This window comes from Anastrepha obliqua, chromosome 1 (assembly GCF_027943255.1).
Source record: "Anastrepha obliqua isolate idAnaObli1 chromosome 1, idAnaObli1_1.0, whole genome shotgun sequence".
Taxonomy (NCBI): Eukaryota; Metazoa; Arthropoda; class Insecta; order Diptera; family Tephritidae; genus Anastrepha; species Anastrepha obliqua.
The window spans coordinates 64,893,876-64,907,964 of record NC_072892.1 but is presented as its reverse complement, the minus strand read 5'-3'; the positions used below and the strand labels follow the sequence as shown (position 1 = coordinate 64,907,964).

The 14,089-nt window shown below is 33.9% G+C and overlaps 1 protein-coding gene across 1 annotated transcript in view; it reads right to left on the bottom strand.

Moving 5' to 3' along the window:
• LOC129244688 (5'-AMP-activated protein kinase subunit gamma-1-like) overlaps nucleotides 1-11,809 on the bottom strand; it is a 133,771-nt gene extending 121,962 nt beyond the window's left edge. Inside the window, exon 1 of the mRNA XM_054882469.1 lies at nucleotides 11,223-11,809. The gene's annotated coding sequence lies outside the window, so the exon portion shown is untranslated. The remainder of the gene's footprint in view (nucleotides 1-11,222) is intronic.
• Between the last annotated feature and the right edge of the window lie 2,280 nt (nucleotides 11,810-14,089).

Below are 14,089 nucleotides of genomic sequence, written 5' to 3'. Positions count from 1 at the left end.
GATGTCTACCGACGACAATTGATGCGTTTGAGCCGAGCACTGCGAGAAAAACGGCCGCAATACGCCGATAGACACGACAAAGTTATTTTGCAACATGACAATGCTCGGCCACATGTTGCACAAGTGGTCAAAACATACTTAGAAACGCTCAAATGGGATGTCCTACCCCACCCGCCGTATAGTCCAGACCTTGCGCCATCCAATTACTATCTCTTCCGATCGATGCAACATGGCCTGGCTGACCAGCACTTCCGTAATTACGATGAAGTCAAAAAATGGATCGATTCGTGGATTGCGGCAAAACCGACCGAATTTTTCACAAAGGGAATCCGTGAATTGCCAGAAAGATGGGAAAAAGTAGTAGTAAGCGATGGACAATACTTTGAATATTAAATTTGTAACCATTTTACGTCAATAAAGTTTCAAATTTCGAAAAAAAAAACCGCACGAACTTATTCATAGTCCTATTAAAAAATAAAAATAAAAAAGAAAATAAAAGAAGTACAAAAAATATAAAAAAAAATTAATCAAAAATAAAAAAGTTTAATCTTGAATGCTGATTGGGCGCTGTGGAAAACAAAAAAATTTAACAATAAAAATAAAATTTTATTTTTTAATCAATAAAAGAATTAATAAATAAAATAAAAAAATTAATCTTGAATGCTGTTTCGGCGCTGGCAAAAAAAAAAAACAGAGTTCATTTGTACTGACCCTATTGAAAATTCCTTTATATTGACGTCAAATATTCCATAGAACGCTCTCTAAAATCATTACTTGCTCACACATACAGCAGCAATTAATGAAAATGTTCGCGCGCATAAAATTACATTTGGAAAGCAGCTTACTCGATAATAATAAGCGAGTAATTTCGCAAACAATTGACCCAATTAAAATTTAACTGTGAAAAAAATCGGCCCAATTGTTAAACAAATTCACTGCAAACCGGAAGGTAGAGGACCAATTAAACGACTATAAAATAGAATAGAACTAAGGTGAATTCACAAATATACACTCATACATACATAGTACACACGCAGAAGCGAAAAGCGTTTATTAGTGAAATATAATTAATGACGCTTTTCGAACGCACTTCACGGATAATTCGCCGAAATTGGGGTAGTCAAGCGGTTTAGTGAAAATTACGCAACAAATTGGCTTGCAAATTAATTGGTTGGCTGCACCAATGTAAGCAGATAACAGTATATGTAGAGTAGTACAAACAAAAAAAAAAGCCAAAAACAATTCACCTTTTCTAAATATTTCGTCATAAACAGGTTATGAAGGCAGTCAAAGTGCGTACACACACACACACACGCATACATACATACATATATGGAGATGAATGTGAATCGGTATAGAGGAACAAGCCACCTGCTGTCACTCTACTCATCTACCCCTATTTAATTATTCCGCTACATTAAGGGGATAAAGAGCAAACACGTGCGTCTCTCCACGCCTACTATTGTTCAAATTGATTATTTGTTTTGTCTTGGCACCATCCGGCCGGGCGGCATTGTCACTTGATTGACTCCTGAGGGCTTCACGCAGAAACTAATTACTCAAGTCTTTCATTAAGTGCTGCTTAACACTTTTCTAGGAAACTGACCACTTTGGCTGATTAAATTGGCTTAATTTAAAAACCTATTAATGAGGAGAGAAAACTTTCTAGTCTACGGAGGAGCTATTTAGAAAAATTGTTAGTATCTACAAACATCGCAGAAAAATGCACCCGCCTCTCTTGTGACTGTACATTTTGACAGTCAATTTTTTAAATGTAATTTTACAATAATTAATTTGCAATGAAGGCATAGTTTATGCTTCAAAAAAGGCTAAATGAATCAAAGTTTCAAACTTTGTAAGAAATTTAGAAAAAATGCATAAAATTATCAACAAAATTCCCAAATTTTAAGCAGAATTTAAAAAAAAAATTGAGTTGCAGTGTTATAGTTCATTAAATTTTAGTATAATTCAGTAAAGATTTGAAGTGTCTCAAAAATCGCATCGATTTAAAATATATACCTTTTTTTGCAATGGTATTGTGCATTCCATAAAACAGCTCACCCACGACAGTCGGTTCTACGTAATCGGAACGACTCGGATTTATATCCGGCCAAGGACTGTCACTTCAGCAGCATTCCTCGTATATTCACGGGGAATGTTTATGTTGCTACAACAACAATAATAATCAATTTATTGCGATCACTATTCATCAAATACGTAGAATCTTATTGCACTGGACAATTTTGGTTTCCAAAGGTGACTAGTCCTAAACTAATTAAAATCGGGTCGATAATTGTGCTCAAAATTTTTCTATAAAAACGAGTGCAATACATTTAGAAAAAATACAATCTTCAAAAAGGGACTACTCCTAAACTGGTTAAAATAGGGTCGAAATTTTGTCATAAGATTTATAAAGCTGTGGTTAGATTTGTAGTAGCGTATGTCTCAGAATGCTGGCCACTGTCTGCTATACAGGAGCAAATAATCCATGTGGCGGAGATGAGAATGCTGCGATGGGCATCGGGCGTAACAAAACTAGATAAGATAAGCAATAAACGCATCAGAAGTAGCTGCCAAGGGCTCCAATAACAAAGAAATTGAGAGAAAATTGCTCGCGCTGGTATGGGCACATTATGAGAAGACCGAAGCAGTATGCAACAAAGACATGGGTAACGCAGCCGCTACTATCAGTGGCTAAACACTATTAAAAACGATATGCAGCGAAGCGAAGTCAACGAAGGGACAACCCAGGACCTAGTAAGCTGGGGATTGCGTACGAGGAGGCATTTTGGCATTTATATAGCAGATGGGCGCGGTTAGTATCCAATGTCTCCCGTGCTTATACCAGAGTGGTAGGTGTCAGTCACCGATGTATCATAAAGAGTTTTTCAATAAGGGCGGGTAGATGTTGAAATCGTCAATCGTGGCGTTTGCTGTGTGGCACGTAGCGCCGTCCTGCTGGAACCACATGTCGTCTAGGTCTATATGGTTCAATATGGGCCATAAGAAATTTGTTATCATCGTTGTGTAGCGCTCGCTGTTGACGGTGACCGCCTCACCAACGTCGTTTTCAAAAAAGTACGGACCAATGACGCCGCCGGCCCAAAATCCACACCAAACGGTCACTTTTCGAGCATGCAATATCACCTGGTGAGCCTCGTGTGGATTGGTGTCGTCCCATATACGGCAATTTTGTTTGTTAACACAGCCATTCATCCAAAAATGCGCCTTGTCAGTAAAGATGATTTTTCGCCCAAAACTGAGGTTCTCTTCCAAACGATTCGAAGCCCAGTCAGCGAACAAACGGCGTTGTCTATGGTCATCAACTTTGAGCTCCTGGGTCAGTTGGATCTTGTACAGGTGTAGGCCCAAGTCCCGACGCAAAATTCGCCAAGTTGAAGTCTGCGAAAGGCCAAGTTCTTATGCACGGCGAGAAATAGACTGCCTCGGGTTCTGCTGCACACTTTCACGGACCGCGGCAATGTTCTCGGCTTAAAAAAAATCGAGACAACTGGCTTTAAAGTGTTCATTTACTATTCCTTTCAAATCTATAATTTTTGCATATGGCGTCCTACCTCAATCATATTTGGCACTCGTGAGCTAGACAGTTGCAGCATGCAAGCAACGAAGCGCGTAAAGGATAAAATAGGGATTTCCATGACTCCAAATCATTTTTTTTTTTTCAAATCATAAAAAAGCATTTCCATTTGTTTCATGTTTTTTTTTATTAATTTTGCGCCACCCATTATTTATATTATAATTCTCCCACGAATTTCTACAAAACATCTAGAATAAACCACTATACCTGTTTGTGTACATGCACTCGTACACTACTCACTACTACTACTCATACATATGTATGTACATATGTAGCGGTAGCCACTGAAAGGCGTACGAACAGACTATTTAACTTAATTTACTACTAAAAGATTCTGATGTCATAAAGATGCAAATTTAGTTATAGATGCAAATTTAGTTATAACTGTATTTAAAGTTGAAGAAAATGTTTTGTTAATCAATGACGATAACTCTGAAATCAAGTCGACCAAAGACACACCAGAAAAATTTGACAAAACAGTGATAAAAATTAATTAAGACTTGTCTGAGTATATTACAAGTATATTTGTTATAAATGTAGAAGAGGAAGAAATTAGGCAAAACGGTTTTAAATAAAAATCATTCACGCACTTTGGCGTATTTAGTAAATAAAATATAATAGAATGATAGAATGATTTTGCATATAAATTGAAATTAAATGAAATCAAAATAAAAACAAAATGAATTCTGCAAAATAATTCTACAAAATAAATATGGCAAATTATACCAATACCTCCACTTTTACCAACACAATTCAATGGTCTCCAAAGTTACTATAATAGGCAGCAACAAAGAATATTGATCAACTTATGGTATTTGCGTTCAAAAAATAAAAATTCGATTATTTGCCATCTAGAACAAGAGAATTCCATTAAAGGTTATTGAAAAAAAAATATCTAAAAAAAAAAAAAACAAAACAAAAATATGTATAATAAGAAACTTCACACTTTTGCTGGCAAGTGTGAAGCAGGGCTGGTATCTAAGCTAAGAATTGTCAGTGATGGCATTTTGGTAAGAAGAGAAGTTTTTTTTACCTTTTCGCTGAAAAGGAAGGTTTGATAAGAAATTAAAATGACCGGAGAGAACAAATGACCGTAGAATGCAAATAAAATGAACAAAAGTAGGGCATAAGAAAAGAAAGTAAATCATACAAAATCAACAAAATAAAACAAGACCCAATTATTTTATATCTTCATCAATCACTGAGCGAATAACATAAATAGAAGAAAGGAATAAAGAAAGAGAGTGAATCGTTAAAAAAAAAACGAAAAACAAAAAAACAAAAAAAAAAAAACAAAAAAAAAAACAAAAGAGAACCATGAAAGAGAACTCTTTCTTAATTCCATCAATCACTGAGCGCTAACGGCAAGAAATTCTGCAAAAAAAAAAATTCTAAATGACGAAAGGAGGAGAAGAGTGGGGAATACTTTTTAACTTACACAAAAGCAAGTTACGTAAAAATTTCCAAATAGGGGCAAATATGTAACCAAAACCCGCAACTACGAACTACGCAATATTGAGAAAAATTCGAGGGCTTTAGAAAAGTTATGGCCACCCGACAAACAACTAAAAATAGCAGAGAGAAAAATAAACTCCTTTTTTAATAAGTATAACAAAAATATGCACTTTAGCGATTTCTTGTTGTTTTAGATTTACACAGATGAACTGACAAGTGGAAAGTATGAAAAATTAGCCTTTCAGGAGAGTGAGAATTCAGCGCAAGCTTTAAGAATCTGCTCTTTGGGGGCATTCACAAGGGTTTTGTAATTGCCATGTTATTGTACTTAATAAGTTTGAAAGGGCTAAAAACAGGATAGGGGATTGTTAAGATACCCCAACGTGACGCAAAATTAAAAATTTAATATTGTTTTTGACTCGCTTTTTTATTAAATAAAAATATACATATTATGAGTGATGATTTATTTTGACCCTACGACGCCATTAGCAAAAAGTATAAAACTTCCAATAAGGTGATTAATTTTGCGCCACCTTGTTTTATGAATTCTCCTACTGATAAAATCATTTGATTATGATCTCAAGCTCTCTAAACATATCGTTTTGCCGAAAGACAATTCGAGATACCTCAAAGTCTCTTTGCACGCCTCCGGAAAATCACTCACCTAATAGTCAGATCTCTGCTTTATCTGAGACGACCCGCGAAAATAACCTGTGGCCCAAAAATGTACGCTTATGATAGTTTGGTGGCCGCCGTAGCGGTGTGCGTAGGATCGAATTTCCGTACATGACACCCCAAAAAAGATTTTTTTAATAGCGGCCGTCCTTCGGCAGCAGGAAATGCTACACATCCGAGTGTATTTCTGCCTTGAAAAAGCTCCTCATAAAAACAGAACCATTTGACATTCGGAGTCGGTTTAAAATTATAGATCCCTCCATTTGTGGAACAAAACCAGACCATAGGAGGAGGAGGAGCTCGGCCGAACACTTAACAGAAGTGTACGCGCCAATTATTCATTTATTTTTGCACAATCCAAATCTATAGATTTCTAAAGTTAGAAATGTGGAGGGACCCAGGAAGGCGTCTCATTTGACTCACATAACTGGACTCCCTGATTTTCATTTAATTAAAAACTGAGTGATTATCTTATGATTTTGTGGTTTTTTTTTTTTTTGAGAACTTAAAAAATTCTCTAAAAGCTCTTTCACTCAATTCAAGCCAAAACAAAATTTACCAACCCTGCTCATATATTATCGTGAGTTTGGTCTTTCCTGTTCCTCGATTTTGCTAACGCAGAGTTTCTTTAGACACTCAAAGGCGTCATTTTCGGTTAAATTAGTTAAAAAAAAAAGCATCAGTTGACAGCAGTCAGAAAAACAATTTGAGTACTATTCGTGAGACAAAGGAAAGGCAATTCAAACTGAAGTGCGCTGAAGTGGAGAGAGTTGACGTGCCGTGAATTTAAGAGCAAAAAAAAAAAACAAAAACAAACAGCTGGTATGAAGTGACTGATAATTGTTATTTTCTTGGCTTCTATGTATTTTTTAATGTTGCTTTGCTTCTAGGCACTTATTACTTTTACAATCTCACTTCCACACTTCCTCACTTCCATGGCTTGTATGCTTGTTTTTGTTTGTATTTTCCAAAACCTGAAGCATTTGTTTTTCATTCCATCTAAGACTTGTGGTTTCAAATTGTTATCGATGCATGTGATTGTTTTTTCTGTTGTTTTTGTCCCTTTTCATTCCCACTTATGTATTTTGTCTTGTCTCGTGAAAGAAAAAAGTTGTGCTGCGCAATTTCTCATTCTCAAACATCTTTTTTCATATGTTTTAATTTTTTTTTTCAATTTTTATTTTGTTGTTTTCGTAGTTGGTTTCGCGTCCAATTTTTGTTTCTTTCTGCTTCCATCTACTCTGTTGTTGTGGTAGATATAAAAATTTTGTGTGTGCAGCTACACAAGCACAAACATGGATATGCCCATATATGCATTCACATACTCACATACTCAAATACTCACATATTAACATATCTACGTACGTACAATTACTATGTATGCCCGATTGCTCACCTCAAGTCAACAGCAAACCGGCAAATGAAGTGGGCAATGAGTGGCGAGGCGAACGCGGTTTTAGTTTATTTTTATTTATTATTTAATGCACACTTTTTGTACATTTTGCCGGTTAGCAAAAATACTTTTTATTGCTTTTGTCTTGTTTTTATGGCAAAAATAAAATTATCAAAACAAAAATGTTTAAAGAGAGATGTATTTTGAAAGAAATAAATGTGTCTGTCCACTTACGTATGGTAGGTATATATTTGAAGATTTGCGCGGCATAAAAAATTTGGTCGTTTGACCTTGGAATTAGTTCCTCAAAGGGTCGTTTGGTTTATTTTTGTTTTTGAATCGAGGTTTCGGTTCGGGAATTAAAAGCAAAAACATTTTCCGACATTTATTTATTTAAGACTTCTTTTTTTTCGCCAAGACTTAGCAAGTGGCGAATAAATGAAGCAACTGGTATAAATGAAAATATCTTGGCAACGCTGGAATAGAGCTGCCTAAACGTACATTTGTTGGTAAAGTAGTGAGTTTTACCAGTTTTATGAGGTATAACCAGACTTGCTAGCAGCGAATCTTGCTCGACAACCTTGTTGTTGCTTTCGCACGTAAATTTTTCGACAAGTTAGTCGAGCAGAGTAGTGGCGAATAGAAGAAACTTTTAGTTTCCGGACATACCATTGCGTCGGGCATAGCGACGGCAGCTTTGAAGATGTATTAGGCATTTTAAACTTCCTCCAAAAAGAAAAAGAAAAGACAATAATAGTGTAGTAAAAATCCAAACTTTGCATACAGTTAAAAAAACTAAAAAACTGGAAAAATACATCCAAATTTCCAACTTTTTATTCCGAATTTTTAGAAAAATTCCAAGCTTTGCATGAAGTTAAACAAAAATAAAAAACTGGAAAAAATATATTTTGTTATTAGTGTAACAAAGAATATATAAAAGACTTCCGAACAACATCGCATGCAACAAAACAAGAAAAAAAAACAAAAACAAATCAACGCGCATTTTGAGGGACTTGAGTGAGAAGAAATTCGTCTAGCAAGTCACCCTTAATATTTGCTCGCAGGTGCGAGTGAATATAATTTATGGTCAAAAATGTAAGTGCCGTTTTTAAAAAGGCCTGGATTGCTGAATTCAATAAATTTTAAGACGAAAACTGTCATTTCCAAAAATGCTAAAAATGCCTGGGTTGCCGGAACACCAAAAATAATTTGCGTCAAATAGATTAATTTTTTATCTGGAGAGTTATTCCAAAAGTGCAGAACAACAGAATTATTTGAAAGCCTCTTTGTCTAGTTTTTAGACTTTGCCTCTTTGTCAAACTATTTGATTTTATCCATTAATATCCTATTTTCTGAGTTTGTCTCATTGATCGCTATATTTTCTTTTATCTTTTCTAGCAAAATATCGGACAATAATATTTAGCAAAAAAAAAATAAAAAATAAAAAAAAGCGGTAGAAATTTAGCTATTAAAAAGTGGTCGAAACGAACATTAAACCTTCATAGAAAGTGGTTAGGTTTCAGGTTCGCATCAAACACTTAAGGAAAATTTCGGTATTGTTTTTTAATAAATTTTATACTAAATAAAAGAAAAAAATGATTCTGAAAAATGGAAATCTTTATTTTGACCTTTACGCACAATTGTCTAATTTTCTAGTGGCAAATATGGTTGACGGCACGACGCCATTTGCAAAAATTATAAAGCTTCGGATCCTGTGATTAATTTTACGCCACCTTGTACCATGGAAACGTATAAATAAATGTATGTACCCGCATTATTGCGCTAAACACATGCCTTGTAAATTTTCAAACAGCCTGTCCATACAGGGTTAATAATTGCTGGGCTATTTTTAGAGTAGCTTTTATTCTATGCCTTTGAAATTTAACAAAAAAAAAGTAAAAATAATAATTTTACCGGCTACACAAGTCCGTTAAGCACATTTTAAATGCTTTGAAAATTCGTGTTTTTTTTCTACATTTTCTATACTTCTCTGTATCTATTTTTCAATTTACCATTATGATACGTAAATGTTCTTTGTTGCTTAGCGGGACATGAAATTTATTTTTAAATTACTTAATAAGCGCCATTTTAGAAGAAATTGAAAAGGAAGAAATAAGAATAACGGGAGACCGCGAGCTGAAAATTAGGTTGGTATCTCAATTCTTTGCAGTTGAAAAATCTATTTTTGCCTTCTCACGAGTGCCAGAGCCATTTATTTTCACGCCCCATTTATTTGTTTTTTTATTTTTATTTGTTATTTAATTTTTTTTAATTTAATATTTTTTATTTTTTTATTATTATTATTTTTTTATTTTATTTCTTTTTATCAAATTATTGGGTTTTAACAATTTGACTCAAAATTTTATATGCCAATGTGTACTTCCCGCTTTTAGTACTACTTATTTAGTATTGTGCCTGACCTAGCACACTTTGATTACTTTTACTCCAAAATTGTTACACATATGCAATCATATACAAGCACACATACATGCATGTATATATAATGAGCACTTGATAATTGTACAACGTGCGAAAAAGCAAAAAAAAAAGTACCAGCTAAACAAAAACAAAGCGGAAAATATGTAAACAAATATTTGAGACCTTCATATGTTGTTGTTATAAGTAGGTACCAGCGGTACAACATGGTTGGCTCTCATAAGTCAGGGGAATGTGTAGCGGCAAAAACAAAACACATAGAGTAATGAAACGTTAGCTAAAATATGAGTATGAGAATGAGGCCCCAGCAATGCAATCGCATAATCATCATAATTTTGTAGAGTTAAGGGATTGTTTTCAAAATAATATAAAATTTTAAATTAAATATTAATATCGAAACATAATAATTTCTCTTATTTTTTTATTTTTATTTTTTCTCGAAATGCATTAATGCTGTGTGCATATTGCATAGATTTTTAGAAGAACGCCCGCATAACAAATTGAAAAAGAAGCTGGGCGAAACACTTAATAAAGCAGAGATGTGTCGAATGATCTACATACATATTTAATATATACATATGTATATACTAATTATATAATATATTTTTTTTACTTATAGTAGTGCCATAATAATATTAATAAAGTGGCACTATAACTATAACCTTGGCGGTTTCTCTCTTAAATTGGTTCTTTATTTGCGGTTATTGATGTTGTATCTGCATTTGGGTTTATATACCTACATACATATGTTGTTGGCTACTTACAGTGGGTAAATTTAATATTCAGTTTTTATTATATGAATATACATTTGAATTATTCTTAAAAAAAATTAAAAAAAAAATCAAGTTCTCATTAGATAGGAGTCTGACATATTTATTTCAATTCAATATATTGGCAATAGTTAAAAAATTGAATTGCCATAAACAATATAGGACAAGAATACACAAATTAAGATCATATCATAAAAACCCGAATATTAAAGTTTCTCACTGTATGTCCGAATAATTAGCAATGCAGACCGCAAGTATTTGCGTGAGTATATCAACACAAAAAAAGAAATAATTTTATCAGCAAATAAATAAAGCATAAATAAAATTTTGCAACAAATATGAAAATGTCATAACAACTATGGTAACTTTGCGCACAAATAAATAAATGAAAAAACTCCATATTTGTGCACATACATTTTTCACATTCAAAGGCAGCACAAGCAGAGGAAGAAAGCGCGGTTTCAGTTAAGAAAAACAGCGCTGAAGGTAACTTTTACTTCCACATTGAATGTTGCCAACAACAAAGCTGAGCTTGCGAGCTACAGGCTGAAGATGTGTAGTCAGTTTGTCACTTTGTTGATAGTCACATTGTTGATAGTCACATTGTTGAAATGCTCATAGTGTGCGCAATATAATTTTTAAGTTCTTTTCTCGGCATTTATCACTTGCTAAGTTGATATGTAAAAATGCCATAAGTATGATATATGCATACATACATACAAATACATAAATATAAACCCATAAGTGCATACAAAAAATACGCCTTAAAAACTATTAACTATTTCGAGGGTTAGAGCGGGAGAGCGAGAGAGAGAGAGAGAGAGCACGACAACGCACTAATAGGACATGTGGAAATTATTATAAAAAATAAATAAAAGTTGCTTAAAACACTTACGTAATAGTTTGTTGTACCCGGCGATTTGCTTATTTAGACTTAAAATTATTTACAAATATATTCTCGTATTATTTTCTTCTTTAAGTGTTCACCAAAAAAGTACTGAATTATTTCACCAATTTCTTTTTTAATATTTTATTATATTATTTTTTTACCCTTTTAATTGTCAATTCGTTTAAAAATAAAATTTTTTAAGCACAAATTTATTTTTAAATATTTTCTCCATTCCACATAAGCATGTTAATTTCTTCCAAGCCCGTCCAAGGTAGGCAACCAGTTGTAGGCCGCTTTTATTAGGCACTGCTTCCCATTGATTTTTATTTATTTGTTACCTTTTTAGATATTGTTCAAAAATAAAACGATAAATTTATCCACCTCAACTACCAACCGGTTTATCTAGCTACACTTTTCTTTTTGCTTAGCGTCTTTACACAGATTGGTAAAATTTAATAAGAAAAAATTTCCAATTCAGCACGTGATTTTAACTTTATGCTTTTTGTGTGTGGCAAATAAGCATTTAAACAAAATGAAAATATATAAAATTCATTTCCTTTATAAATTTATGAAAGAGCACTCAAACACGCTTGAAATCTAACGATTTCAAGGAAAAAATATATAGTTGAAGTGGCCTTAGACAACCACTAAGCCGCACGACTTTAATTGGACGAAATAATGTAAAATTTTTACTTTAGTTTTGAAAGTGATCAAGTATTTTCCTATAAATTTTGCTTCATTAAAAAGCTGATTTTTTGCAGAATGCTTTAATGCACTTTAAATTTCAATTTGTTCTACACGCTCTGCAGCGAAAAAATTTCCTTCCACAAACATTACACAGGTAAATGTATGAAAACTTGCACCACTATTTAACTCGCTAGTTGAAAGTGAACTGAATTGTTATAATACGCGCCACTCCACTACCTACAGATTCTTCAACTACTGTGCAAGTCGTCCAACAATAGCCACACATACTAATGCAAAATGATAAAAAATACCCATGCGCACACAAATGTATGACAACAGAGGAGCATACGGCATACGCTCTCCGAGCCGCTGTGCGAGCGCTGAAAACATGCGTAACATTGCTGTATTGCATTGGTGGTCTGCAGATGGAATGAGTTTTAGAAAATGTTAATTGAACGGGCACTAACATTCGCTGCATAGTGTAACGATTTGAATAGTTTAAGATAAAAATATTTGATTTCGGAATATATAGATGCTCATATAGTCATTGCGAAATTGAAGTACGAACATTCTATTAATCACATTAACTTTATCATTTCATAGCTTAGGCTATACTTGGTTTATTTAGCGGAATAGCTCGGAGTTCTCAAATCCATACACATTAAAAATGATTTACACCTCTTACATACGTTCTCACCTTGAGTATGCCCCTATTATTTGGTGGTCATCAAATCACAATCAATGTTGCTTTAAAATAAAAGATGTAAAAATTTAAATACTTTCAGGTTTCAATTCAGGTTTTATTCAAAATACGGCTCTTAAAAGTTATGTGTGAAAAATTACAACATTTAAATACCAACCATGAGCACGTCTATCGGTAAAATCCGCCAAATAGTTAATTCCAGAACACTTAATTGTTGAAAACGTTGCGGTATCGATGTTAAAGGTTGTTAGCTATACTTTGCGCTACAGCAGCAATGTTCTCAACAGAACGTCCAGTTTCTTTTCAGTCAGTCATATTTCTATCCACAACAGAATCAGTTTCTTTAAATTTTTCCATCAAACTTTGAATTGCGAATTTTGCAATATGTTTTTCTTGAAGATCGACCATTTTCATAACAAATTTGAATCATTTTAAGGTGTTGTGCTATGGTGCAAAATTCTGCATCTGTACCGTCTAGGTTTTATTCACGACTGACATCTGGGCGTCACTTTTGAAAGAACCTTTAAAACGAGTTTCATCTCATTGTAAATCGTATTTATATATTAGGTTTGGGGAAAAAGAAATTCATTATTTTTGCGTACAATTTTTGTGCACATGGTTTAAAACTGTTTTATGGTCGATCTTTAGCTCATGAGCGATGCTACAACCACTAACATGCCGGTCGACTTTGATTATTTCTGTGATTTTATCGACATTATCAACATTTTCTTTAACATCAAAAATGCCTGAACGTGCACGTAATTAGCTGTTATAATATTTGCACCGTAAACACCACTCACACTTTCAGCAGCCTGGCTTGCGCTTTCGCCTTTATTAAAGAAAATCTGTATAAGTACTGAATTTTCTCTTTGTTGACTTCCATTCTTAATACTCTGTAATTTACAACTGAATAGAAGAAGTAAAAACAGTAAAATCATTGTTTTAGTTGTCATTAAAATCATTGAAAACAAATTTTCAGCGACAATCCTCGTATGTATGCATGTAAGATAAATAATTCATAAAGGTTTACGTAATTATTCTGTATCGAATTTGTAAAGAGTAGGTACCATTTGTATCACTGTGCATTAGGGCGGGTCGATTTAAAAATCGCTCATTGGTCTGTGAAAGTCGTATTCTAGGGATCAAAATAAGAAACTTTGCCGAAGGAACCATATCTCTAAAACGAATTCTGATGTCCACCAATTTGGGTCGAACGAAAAATCCCTCTTTGACCCATTTAGAGTGCTCCAATCGAGTCCAAATGTATGACCGACCCCCACTAACTTTGGACGGCCGATCCACACATGCCAGTGGCACACCCCCTGGAACTCCCCTGGGGGGTTCCCCATACAATCATTTCAAAATATCACCATTTTTGGCCTTTACATGAGAAAAGAAACTAGAAAGTTTGACCCAAATTGGGGGACATCAGAATTCGTTTTAGAGGTATGGTTCCTTCGGCAAAGTTTCTTATTTTGATCCC